This window comes from Melanotaenia boesemani, chromosome 6 (assembly GCF_017639745.1).
Source record: "Melanotaenia boesemani isolate fMelBoe1 chromosome 6, fMelBoe1.pri, whole genome shotgun sequence".
Lineage (NCBI taxonomy): Eukaryota > Metazoa > Chordata > Actinopteri > Atheriniformes > Melanotaeniidae > Melanotaenia > Melanotaenia boesemani.
The window spans coordinates 15,812,314-15,826,738 of record NC_055687.1 but is presented as its reverse complement, the minus strand read 5'-3'; positions in this window follow the sequence as shown (position 1 = coordinate 15,826,738).

Here is a 14,425-nt window from a genome sequence, read left to right as displayed (position 1 = left end):
ATTATTTTTATTTTATTAGGCCCCTTATAATGCAGCAGATCATATGTGAAACATATTTTTTCTATATTAACAGTTTTTCATTTATTTTTTTAATAGAAAAAATAAACTTACCACAAAAAATAAGAAATTATTTGTGTTTGGTAGATTATTACTGTTTTTGTAACAATGCTGCTTGTCAATAAATCTTAAACTACTAGAAAGCCTGTATGTTTGCCTTTTAACATGGGCCACATCTTGAAGTAAAATACAATGGCAATGAAAGACACATTAGCAGTTTACATCTAATTAATTATTTTAATACAGGTCTTAGTAGCATGTGGAACAACTATACACAGCCATAACAACTGGCCCAAGCTGATTCCATAAATATACAGTGGGGTTGAAATCAGGACTGCAGGCAGGCCATTTCATCATTTCATGTTGCAAATTCTTGAGATTGTGAGACCAAATATTGTCTTCATAGAGTATAGAGTTCAGTCCCAGGCTGTGGCGATATGGGATCACCTCTAGATTGCAGAATCTTATTTTATATCTCTATGCACTGACATTGCCTCCAATGATGATAAGTCTAGATTTACCAGTGAAGGAAACGGCATCCCACACCATCACACTTCCTCCAGTGCACATGTGGCCAACACCAGTGCAAACAGGCCTGACGATTAGAGGGCAGTCATGGCCGCCAATAGCAGAAGAAGATTGGTTTAAACAGAAAAGATTTGGCAAGTTTTTCATGGACACAGCCCACACTCAACTCTTCTGCTCATCCCACAAATGCATTTTCCTTACAAATGTAGCCCCATTTAAAAGGTACAGACGCTTTCCAGTGGTACAAACTTTACTGCCAAGAAGCATTGTTACAACAAATAAGTAATCCACCAAACAAATAAATGTATTACTTTTTGTGCTAAGTTCATATGTGCAGTATAATCAGAAAATGTTGAGAAAAAAACACTTGATCCAGATACGAAACAGCTTCCAAACTTATTATATTTCATAGATCCACAATCGCTGTTCATTTAAATAAAATGGCATCAATAGATTGGCAGGACTTCTTTCAGTGGCAATAACCCAACAAAGAAGCAGACATCCTCTTTAACCTGGGTTGATTTGCTCTGTTGGATCTGTTTAAGTGAGGAAATGAGTAAAATGAACCAGTCAAAGTCAACACACCACTGCAAGATGTTTTATTCCTCCAGTGCTGACAAAACATTTGAGCTTCTGAGTGCCTCTAGGGTACTCATCCAAACTCCCTCCCTGTTATCATCTCTAATTTTATTCAGTCGACAATCACATTTCTGGGCATGCATACAAACTTGCCGTCTCATGCAGAAGCACACACACAGACTGAAAGAGAACAGTTGGAGGACTGCATGCTTTCACACAGTGATGAATGAATCAAACCAGCATTCAGTCAAAAGAAACAGGTCTTGATTTACTTGCGTGATGTGTTAACATGTGGTAGCTTACACGTGGCGTAATCTAATGAATCATAACTCACTCTAGAGCTACTCAGGTTAATGAGGTGTGTGTGTGTGTGTGTGTGTGTGTGTGTGTGTGTGTGTGTGTGTGTGCATCCGGTTGTTAGCATACCAGGATGTGTCCAGATGTTTGTTTCAATTTGATCAAGCTTGCAGTCCATGCTTATAGTCTTCCATAATCCTCATGTACACAGCTTGCCAGCGTTTGAATTTATCACTGAAATCCACAAGCACAATTTGCGAGTGTAAGAATGACAGCCATTATATTTAAACATTCAGCTAATCTAACCAATGAAAGTATCTGGATATTTAATGTTCGAAGTTCACCCACAATGCTCTCTGCCCATCTTCTAACCTTGCTCTTTTGAGAATGAGAATGACTTGTGATTTAATGTAATAACATAGCAGTTTAAATGGAAATGTGACAATCCTTCAGGCTTTGTCAGGGAAGACACTCCTCCTTATTTGTTGGTGCATTGTGTGCTTTTTTTTTTTTTTTTTGCAGGCATGTATGTGCATGCATAACCTTGGGAGTTATCCTTTCTCAAAGCATCATGGGATAGCTCAGAAGACAGGGAATTAACAAACCAGCCATTAGGGTCAACCCAGCTGAATGACCCTGGAGACTTGATGGTTTCTTCCTTCCATTTCTATCTCCATTTTCCTCATCACATTATCTGTTCACATACATGCACACTTTTCTACTCAAGTTGCTCTATATGAAAATGCAATTATAAGACACAGATATCTAGGAAGATAAAGGAACCAGTGTGTTATAGCTATATTTAAACTTCATATTAGGTGATTTAAGGAGAAAGATGGAATAGGCGAAAGGGGAGAAGTTGTGCAAGAAATGAGATGGAGAGAAACAAAAACTGTGGAGGACGCAAGATAGGGTGACATAGCCTAACAGTACAAGGAAGAAAAAGTGCAAACCCAAGCAATTTTCCAGACTGAGCACCTGTGTTTTTTGTTACATTTTTACATGGCTGTCGTTGCCTCATCCTGTTACAAGTGACTGAATAATTCTGTGTGAACTTTGCACCTCAGGGCTAAATGAAGATACAGTGTAGTTTCAGATCTGACACATGATTTAATCAGTTAATTAAGGTGGTGCTCAAAAAGTAATCTTAAAAAAGGCTGCATTACATAAACAGATAGCTTGATCTAGACATGGTTTCACTGCCAACTGCTGTAAGATACAGTACTGTACACTGAACTGCAAACTCCGCCCCTGGCAGCATATACCAAGCCTAGTTTGCTAGGGAAATTGGTGGTTGAGGTGTTTTCATCAGTAACCAAGCAGCAAGCAGCAAACACCTGGAAAGTATCTAAACCGATAGTTCACCATAGTAGTCCAGCCATGAGGTGATGAATGAACCATTGTTCAATGTTCTTTAGAGGAGGATCTAAAAGGAGTCTTTAATGTAGTTTGTATGAATCATCCCATTCTTCTCTCTAGCCAGAGAGTGCTATGTAGCACTATGGTTGCTCTAATTTAGTCTTAGATACACAGAGTCATGAAAAAAGTGCATCTTCTTTTAATTATTAGGTTTTGCTTATCAGGAAGTAAAAATCAACCATTTGCTCTTCATTGTGTGTGAATTTTGTCCTCTTTACTTGTTACTTCAGTTCATTGAGGTTTGGAGTAATTTATCTATCCACAAGTCCCTCAATAGCATTTCAAATAGGTTCTGGTACCAAGGTCCAGTGGCTGCAGAACAAGTCCAAATTGCCACCCCTTTACCATAGTGATTAACAACTAATATGATTTGTTTGAGTTGATATACTCTGATTTTCACCAGACTTGGTGCTACAGGTATATATCATAGCATAACATTTCCACTTTGTTCTTAATCAGTTTAAAATGCATTGTTCCAGAGGTCTTGTGTCTTTTTCAGATTCAACTTTGAAAACTTAAGTCATGCTGATGTGTGTGTGTTTTCCTCCTAGGAAGATCTCTGAATGTTTTCCACTATTAAATAATCTTTCTTACTGTTCAACTTCAGCTTATTTGTAAATGGCCTTGCTCCTATGAGATCATTGCTGATGTATTTCCTCCCAGGCATTGTGTTAACACACCCCTGAAGCTCCAGATCAGTAAAGAGCTAAAGATTAATATAGAGGAGTATTATTGTATTATAGAGGAGCTCAAACTTGATTGTTATCAATTAATCAAGTACAGTGAATTAGCAGCACCTGACTGCTAATTACCTTCTTAATTTGTGTGGAAGCAGTAGCTGTGTACTTAGTTTTGTCACATACTGCTTGTGTTTTACCAAATTGATAATCACAGTGTGTAATATGTCATGTGCCATTTACCTGAAGTTGTTTTTACCCTTAAGACTTTTAGGACATATTTTTTATCCTCTGATCTGAAAAACCTCCCACTTAAAAAAGTGTTCTTTCTTTTGTTCTTTCTTTTCATATATTCTTCCCTAAGAAATATCTATAGTATATTATTATTTACTTAAAAACTGCACAACTGTTAATATGTGTAGCAAATGTGACGAATGAGTGAAGTGATTTGGACTGAAACAAATCTCACCTTTCCGGCCAGTTCATCAATGTGACCCTGACAGCCATCATTCACATAACCAATCAACTCATTGCTCGTTCTATCTGTCAAATAATGAGTGCCTCCGTCCCTAACATTCACTGTCATACAGATAACATGACTCTACAGCCTGTAACTGTACTTGTGAATCCACTCAAAGGGAACAAACCCTTAGCCAGTAAAGAACCAATTACCAAGTCACATACACACTTCCACCAGGGGACTCTCACAGGGAACAGTGTCTGTGAGAGTCAGTAATGAGCACACAGCAGCCTCTTTCTGCCAGAACAGTGTTCAAGATAAGGGCACAAACGCATATCCAGTGGACGGGCCTAGGGGGCAGAAGATATAGAGACACACACATACACACAATCTGCACTTAACACACGCCCAAAAGACAAATGAACTACTAAAATTAGCATGCAGACTACAGCCCTTTTATTCTCCGATCTTTAACTTTTAGTTGCACGTATGTATGCACAAGTGGTCCACAAGATAGGGGACCATGGGGCAGGGTGGAGCGTATATCTGAGGTGAGTGGGTGCAGAGATAATGAAAACATTGCTGAGGTTGCCTAACTAGCATAGTGTTGTGCTAGCACTCCATCATAGTGACTCATTGGGCACAGCTGTAGCAGACCCCCACTGACACACACAAACTGGGTCACGTGGTTCTGGCATAAATATGCTGACATGCACATGCACCAACATATTAAGATACACTGTAGTCTTATTCCTCCTCCTCTGCTTTTGCCATAAATCTCATTGCAATTTTTTTCTTAGTTGGAGAGTTTTAGCAAAAACCATTGAGCCAAATTTTACAGCATGTGGTGGAGATTGCAGTTGTGGGACTAAAATATTCATATTATTAAAAAAATGCAAATTACTACACTGACGTTGAAAGAAGATGTATCCCCTTACTCTTAATTCCTTTATATAATTTTCCTTTTGGAAAGGTTTGCACACGCTCAATCTATCATGTAGAACAAAACAGGGCCAGTCACAAGCAAGCACTTCTGATGGGTCCACAGTGCTGGTGTCCCTGCTGCTGACACCACATATGGAGGAAGCTTGAATACCTTGAGAGCAGCTGACTGAATGAATACACCATTAGAATATCCACTCCTCTACCACTATTAGTAAATCCTACCAACCTATGGGGATAGTGTTTCTTGGAATTATTAGTAGAGTATTTTGGTCCAGGCTAAGAAATCATACATTAAAACATCAAAATGTGTCCTCTTTTATGTTTATGAAAGGATTAAACTAATGAAAAAGTGAGCTTCCAAAGTGCTATTATGGTTTTTTGAGGTGCTCTGTTTCTACCCATTTCTAGTATTTAAGCTATATTAAGCCAACCATTTCCTGACTGTAACCTCGTGCAAACCTCTCTTATCCAGCTCCAACCACATTTTTGCACATATTAATGCCACCTCTAATTTTGAGCCTTATTCTTCTTCCTGTCTTTCATCCCTTTCAGAGAACTTCTTATGCAATGCAGGAGTGTGACATGCTGTGAATTTAATCTGGATAGGGTGATGTCTGCATGTGTGTCACAGAGGAGGAGAGAAAGAGACAGAGAGGTGGAGTTTGGCAGAACTACACAGCTGAACTTTTAATCCTCTTACTGTCCTTAACTATCTATCTCTCATTCATCTGTCTGCTGTCTGAATTTTCTTACTTTTGCATCTGTTTGTTTCATATTGGAGTAAATTGCTTTTGTGGTAGAGAAGAATTCTCTTTTGCTTGCTGCTTCAGACTTCTTCCTTGTACTTTCTGTACCAGCTCCTTGTCTTCTTTCCTTTGCTCTTCCCTCAGTGCTCTCTCCATCCCTCAGCCCCCCTGCAAGGTCGTTCCCAAGGACGGCGTGCTCCCAGCATCCCCTGTCTGATTGGCCAATAGGCATTAAAGGGCCGGTTCCCCTATGGAACACATGTCTCGACTCAATTTCTGTTACAACGCTATCATGGTTCCCATCACCCCTGAGGCTGCTTACTGTACTTGCATCCCATACATACTCACACTTATGGGCTCACATGAATAACTGAATGCAATGAAAAGGGAATGCAAGATGCTGAGAATATATCTTACATGCTCGCATCCACAGACTATTGTGTTTTTTAAATCAGGTTGGGGCTGCTTTCTCTGCTCCACATGACAGCTCACTAATCAGTGTGACCAAAGATGCTTACTAGCAAAATAAGCCAGTGCACACAGGCAGAAAAAGACAAAAACATCTGACCCGTACTGACAGATAGCTTGCTTGTTCTGAAAGAAGCTAACCTTTTCTTTACAGTCAGTGAGTGTGACACACTACAAGCTCAGTGGACCTAAAAAAAAAAAAAAAACACTAACAGCTTTAAAGCAGTTGGACAGTCAGCAAAATGGCCACCATGGAGGACAAATTTAGTTAAATGTACCTTCTGGAGTAGAAAGGGGATTTATGGCTGGATGATAAAACATAATGAATGACCATTTATGAAAAGATCCAAAAAAAATGAGTGCACCACTTAATAGGTTTTACAGAGCTCTCATCTTAGGTGAAAAGCTTCTCTAATAATCTGCTGAATAGTCATAGTGCTCAAAAGCCATTTTCCCTTCATCCATAGTTGACTCATTTACAAAGGAATATGACATCGGGTCATTTGCTATGAATAACTGGGCTTTGTTAAGTGGTTCAGGAATCTTATCTCTTCATGAACATTTTCTATAAAAACAATCTTGGCTAACCTTTAATATGAAGGTACCTCAGAATTGCAGACATTTCATTAGTAATTTGTTTGCGTTATTGTGTCACTGAAAACCTTCTGTATGAAAAGTGGGAAGAGAGAAAGAGCAAGCCAGGTAGACAACAAAGGCTGAATACCAGCACTTCTGATTCTGACTTACTGATATATTTTATATTGTTTATTTAATCTGTACACACTGAACACTGTGACTTGACAGTCTGGTCGGCAACAACCATAATAATTTTCTGGAGGCAGCAGGCAGTGTAAATTAATGTTCCAGTATGATGATTTTTGGATGTTTTATGAGGACCATGATGAAGGCTACGAGATGGTATGTGTTTTTCTGTCAAAAAGAAGTCCATAAAAGTGTTATTTAAGTTGTATTTTCTTCTATTTAACATGTCTCCATGGACATAAAAGTGACATTTCAATACTCTACATTTTTCTCACATAATTCATCAAATAACCCTGAATTTCTCATATTCAGATTCTTTTGATGAAAAACTAGTGAAAACATTAGAGCGGGGACTAAGGTTGACTAACAACAAAGGGTCTGAGGTTGGAATTAAACCCAGACCACGGCAGTAAGCATTTTGAACTTGAGGTAGTCCTCAACTTCACATTTCTCCTTGCAGGATGGCAAATGCATGACCAGCTTTGCCTCCACAGGAAATTTCAGTGATACTCTTACCATGACATCCTTACATGATTCTCACCAATCTCCCTCCTCATTTCTTCATGAGCCGGTAAGGTGGTAATTTTCCTCATAAGAACTAAAGGGATTTTTTTTTTCAAGTTTTTGTGAAATACTTATGTCATTGTCAGTTTCTTATCTGCAGTAGGAAAGTCAGAATGTTCTCAATTTGGAGAATTAGGGAGGAATCTTGGTGAGAGCTAAGAGCTACTCATAACAAGGCCACTTAATGCCAATTTCACCTTCTAAACATCCTCAAACCTTTTTCATAGTTACAGGTATTTTATACTTTTATGGTTTAAGTTTAGATGAGAGGAACTGTGAGCCACAGCTGCAGAACATGTAAAACAGTTACCATGTATTATTTTACAGTCATATAACTATTTCCTCACCTTTGAGAAAATAGTTACAAAGGAAACAACTGCCTGACCCAAAAGGGACAGTTGAGAAAACAAAAACAACATAAAGAAGTATATTCATGTCTATTGTGGTGAACATGGCAGCACAGTGCTCACAGTGCAAACATGTCAGGTTAACAACTTCTTACTCTCTTTACCAACCTTAAAGAAAATTAGCCCACTATGATTTTTGCTCAATTCTGCTCCAAGACTGACAGACAAGAATATAACCTTCTAAAAAAATGTCAGAATGCTTTAAGTTTTACATAGTAAAATAATAAAGCTTAGTAGGGAACATTTTGTTGTTCATTTCTATTTGAAATGGCACAGAGGCTTAAATCATCCTGTCAATTTATGTGTATAAATTGAGGTGTATACATACTAGATTTAAATGAGATATCCAAAATTCTGCAACTATATGTAATGATGAAACAGCTTGAAATCATGCAAAGAGCAAGAATAAAAAAAAAACCCCAAAACAATTTAAGTCAAATGCTGGATGACAGCCTGACAAATTTTTAGGAATGTTTAAGGTCTTAATAGAAACACAAATGTGTTTTAAAAGCTAATACAAATAAAGCAGCAAAAAATTACACAACAGGGGAAAACAAAAGGAATAAAAAATTTTCCCAATGGTGTTGCCAGCTGAGAGACCACATTAAATGCTTTTAAGTTCCACTCACTGTTATTTAAGTTACTGATATGTTTGCAGAAACAGGTTACACTGAAGCCACCGACACACTTGGGTAAAAGAAGCAGCTTCCAGGGAAATGCATTAACCAAAATTTAAAAGAAACCAATGATTTTTTTAACAATCAATCCATCTCAGTTAGAAAATACATTTATAAGCTGACAGAGTTGTGAAGACAGACTTTGCTGCAATGGCTGTGGTGCTGACAGGACAATGACCAGGGGAGAATGAGGAGGAGCAGGAGGAGAAGGAGGGGGGGACAATAGGAAATGCTGTTGAGCCACAAATATAGCTATATAATATACTAACTGGACATGTTTTGAATAGTATGAAGCTGAAGATAAAATTTTTATTTGGGTTCATTATCATGTGATTAAAAATATATAGATTTTCTTCTTTCCTCTTTCATGGAAAACATTACATGACATGGCATGAATCAACAGGAAATGATTAATGGCTGCATCATGTGTCTCCCAGGCATTTGCACTGTTTGTGCAAATATATATTTTGCAAAACTTTAATAGCCTACAGCCATATTTAACAGTTACAGCTGTGGTTCTACTGTGCCAAAGGCCCATTCAGATGAAAGAGAATAAATACTTTAAAATACTGCACTCAGAAGTCTCCTAATGTACCCTTACAAATACAAGACCAATATTTTTAAAAATCAAAATAAAAATTTTATTACACTTTTCATTCATTTGGTATAGTTGCAACATACAAGACTGGTTTGTTAAAAACTATAAAAGAAAATTGTGGGGTTATTTTTCTGTTATTCTTTGATGTGTTTTTTTTTCAGTTTTTACTGATTTACTATTTTTAACAACATTTTATGGTATTTTAAATAAACAATGGGAAGGCAATGATATGATGACGGCACTGTTATGTTACAGCAGCCTGTTTTTGGTGATAGGGAACAGCTTACAGATGTATAGTGGTATAGTGTATATTTTGCTAAAAAATAATTCAAATAAAAGTAAAATTAGAACAAAACAAAATTATACTGAAGGAATATTATTAAAGCATTCCCCATGGAATGTTTTTATTTATTTATTTTCCATTTTGTTGTTGTATGTAGATCAGGGTTCAGAGCCATTAGTTACAGACCACAAGTAATCTGATCAAAACAAACAAAAAACACTTGACAGAAGCTATGAAAAATGGTAATTGTAGGCAATGAATGCAGTGTTGTTTGGCTAGTGTCGCTGCTGTGCCATCTCCTTTTGTCCCTTGATGGTATTCTGACTGATTAAGTTGCTGTTTTTATTTTGTTTGTTTGCTTGTTTTTCTATTGTTGTTGTCTTTTATATAATAATTCAACTTACATAAGTGATAATTGCATGTATATTATCAATTACTTATAAAAAAAATTGCTTTAACTGTTAAGAAAAAGCTGCAACAGGCTAATGCATCTTAATCAACATGCTAATTTGCCATGTGCTAGTTTCCCTACCATGATCTGTTCTTCCATAGCTTAGGTTTAGATTAACACTCATTTATAAGTTTATTGAACTAATAATGACATAAGGAGTTGTGATCAACTGATCAAATCACTGCCGATCAAATTAAACACTGGCTAACAACACTGGTGCCAAATGGACTGGAGCCTCCTTACTTGTACTTCCTGATGGGATAGAGAGTTAATATGGTTCCACCCTACCTCCATCCCTAAATAAAACCAAGAAGCAACACATTTCACAGATATCATTTTTAACATTTGTAAGTCATGTCCCCTCCAGTCAGGTCCAGCAAGATTACACAGATTCCATGATTCAAAGTAAATAAATAAATGAATGACTATCAAGAAGAGCCTTATACCCATAAGCCTCCCCTTGGCAAAGCAAACTTGTTCGGCACAACACAGCATCCAGACTATCATTCTGCTTGCTATGATGCTGGACAGGACAGGTTAAAAAAAAAGAAGAAGAAGAAAAAAAGACATTTGTAAGTCGTGGATATTTAGATTTAACCACCTAATTGTATTACTCTCTGTGCTGCACACTACTGGAAACATTTGGCTGTGATTATTATCATCAGCTCCGACATTTTCTGTCCACACAACAAATTCCACTGTGGAAACTGCAACTTACTGTAGATAACAAAAACAACCAGCACATGTAATTCCAAAGTCTGATAAGGATCTGTCACATCTAATGTTTACACCTTCTGCTCTCCCGCTGCAGTAAAGCTTCTTTGAACAAATGACCTATACGCCAGTACCTGGACCTACAATGACAAAGGAGTAGTTTGTAGTTGTTAGTGGTATTTAGAATTTTTCATTTCCTGGAAAACTGATTAGATAGAAAAATAGATAGATAGATAGATAGATAGATAGATAGATAGATAGATAGATAGATAGATAGATAGATAGATAGATAGATAGATAGATAGATAGATAGATAGATAGATAGATAGATAGATAGATAGATAGAAAGAAAGAAATGGAATAGAAGGAACAGCAACAGACAAGTGTGTCTATTTGATATTGTTCAGCATAGTTATGGCAGGGGGAATGAAAAATCTTTTGGAGATATTTTCCGGGCGAGGGGGGGCGTAACAACTAGAAGGAGATGGGTATGAGGGGTCCTTGGTGATCAGGGTGGCTTTCCTGGTCACAGAGCTGGTCAATGTTCTTGACTTGTTCTGCACTAATGTGGCTAATATTAAGTTTTTATTTAAACAACTAAATGCATTGAATTTCTGCAGAATTTATACAGAACAGTGGGCGATGTCTGATCATGCCACTGGACCTCATGAATCATGGCAGAGTGGGGGAGTCTAACTTCTGTTTCTAAAGAATTTTGTTACTCTGCAACCTCTTCCACTGTAATATATATACCTATAACTATAACTATAACTATAACTATAACTAAACTAAACTAGTGGTCCTCTCAAAATTGTTCCTTGATTGATATCAGGAAACTTTATGTAAAGGTAAACCACACTGAAATTTAACCTGAGTGATGTACCAGCTTTCAAGGGCCCATTGTGTTCCTTACTGCAATTCTGAACTTATATATGTAACCTGAAATAAGCATGCCAACTTTACATCTGTCTAGATAAACAACACACCAAACTAAGATTATCTTACATAACTTCCAGGATAGGTCCGTTAGGTTTGATATTTATTATTTGTGTCCTTGTTTTTTCTTGCCTTATAACAAAACCAGTATTAACCTAAAATGTTGGTATCACTAAAGCATTTAAAATACTAACCAGGTTTATTTTAACTGTATAAAAATTATTTTCTCAGATTTATCAAACCCCATCAATATATTTTTAAAGCAACAAATGAATTTTATAGTATGTAACGTCTTCCTTGTACAATTAGTTGAGTGTTAACATACACCACTCTTGTATTTCTTTCTGTCTTCCTGAATTTCCACTCCCTCCGCACATATTTTACACTTTAAAAGACCTACATGTGATTGTAAACACAGATTCCTGTGTTTTTCCTACTTTTCTTGTTTTTCTTGCTAAATTTCTGAATACAGTCTCTGCCCCACCCTCCATTGCCCCTCCACGAAAACCAAAGGATCTCCAGCAGTCCCTTGTCACTCTTACCACACTAAATCCCAGCGGAATTTTCCACCACCCACCACGCTCTGGCCCCCTTCATCTATGTCTTACTTCTTGCTCGGTTCATCCCCTTCCCACCCACCCTCACTTCTCTTGCTTCGTTTCTGTCATCCTCCTTAAGCCTATCTGCCTTTCAATCATCTACCCCTTGCCTTGTCATCCCTTATATCATTTTGTTCATCTATTTCCCCTTTTCTCTATGTCTCTGTCTCTTTTCCTCCCTTCTTCCTGCTCTGGACTCTGTGAGTGGAACACAGATTATGTCAGACATTTATAAAACCGGATTAGCTAGGATCACCTTCACACATACTCACGCATATACACGCAAATACAAACGACTCTATACGTCCCTATACAGTCCGTATTTGAGGTTGTCTGTAGATACAATGTGACTATTTATAATGGTTTGGGCTAATAGCCTAGGTGCTATTCTACATTATATATATATATATAGTTTTTTTTTCTTAAAGTTCCAAAGAGAAGCACATCTGTGCCAATGTCATGTGGAAAATCTTCAGTTTTTTGCACAGATCCCTAATCTTCACACAATCTGACATTTTTGAGAAAAGCTGGAACACTCCTTTCCTGAAAGCCAATTCTTTTTTTCCCAGCATCACCTGATTGCTATGGCCAAAATCTTGTGGAAAACCTTCCAAGAAAAAGTAGATTGTGTTACAAAACTGAAGCATATAAATTACTTTTACTTTCTTTTTAATTGTATGCACAGAAATCACATTCTGAAACAGACCAATATTTAAACTTCCAAATAATTTTTGCCATGCGGATACACCTTGACACATACTGCAAACACTTTTAGACATATTTTCCGAAACCCAACACACACATGGCTTATGACACTAAAACCTCATGACATACTACTCATCTGCAGCCCTGACTCATAGAGAACACTGTGACGCCATACTTTCCAATATCACTGACAATGCCCACTATTGCACATGCACGTTGGGGCTTTGCTGCTCTTGGGGATGAGTCTAAGAGTTCACTGCTCTTTAACCCTTTCATGTCTTGCTCAACCACCGGGTAGAGCAAACATTAATTGCTATGTTTATAGGTGAGTATATTTTATGCAATTACTTTGTCACATTTCTAAAATTAAAAATAAGTGCCACCTAGACAATTTGTCTAAAAAAATCTTATCATGGCCACAAGGAATTAAAAAAATGCTAATTTCCTTTGCTTGTTTTCTCAGTGTGGACTTTCAAGGGTTAAACCACACAAAAAAGCATCATGTAAATTAGTATGACACTGCAACGTGAGAGCAGCATCCACAGAGACAGAATCAGACAGAATAATAAGTACCAGCCTTTTCTCTGTATCATCTCTCTGCCCCTCTTCTTCCTTCCTCCTCATTTTCTCTCCCTGCATCCCCTTTACCCATCCCTCAATTTCTGACTCAGCAGAACAAGTCAGAGGCAAGGTCGTCTGACTGCTGTTGCAGTGGAGTTCAAGAATTGGGGAATTTTTCTCTCCTCTGCTTTCTTGTACTATGAAGAGAGCAAGTGTTGTGAGGTCGGGGGAAAGAAAGAAGAAAGGAGGGAAAAGAATTAAGGCAGGACAGAGGTTAGGACATGTTGGCAGCCATTTTGGCTGGAATGAGATTAAAAAGAACTTTATTAACAGCACCATGATGACAAAATCATCCTCATAAGCAGCACTAAATGCTTCAGGATCAGATTTTTAATCCTTTGCTTGCGTGATGCATATATGTCAGAACTTGTATGGTGCAAAGACTAATGCTAAAAAAATCATTAAAGAAATGGGCTCAACGTGTCAGGGTCATGGAGTTTAACTGTAGACACAGTTGCTGAAGAAACATTTTGCAAATTCAGAAGCATGCAAAAAGGTTTTGTTAATGATGCAGGCTTTAGATATACATCACATAAAGTCAAGTGCTCTTTCAGTCTTGCAAACCCTGAAAATTATGGCTGAAATGCTGCTTGACTGCACTTCATGACTTGTATATAAATGATCATTAATTTAAAAGATTTTTATAATTTGGCATAGCCATGCTGCTTGGAGTTATGTTGTATATTTTAAGTAATTATCATAGCTGTATGGACTAAAGCACATGGTCAAAATTGCCAAAGTGACAGAAACAGTCTTCTCTAATGATATATTTTGTAGGTTAAATAATAAATCTAACTATATTCTGACAACATGTTAGAAGAGTGCTGCAGCTGACTGTCCTCTAACCCTGAGCAAAGCCCCCTCTGATGCTCTGGGGTTTCATGATTCTGCATGGTCAACATCTCAGCACACAGCAAGAAATGCAGTGAGGC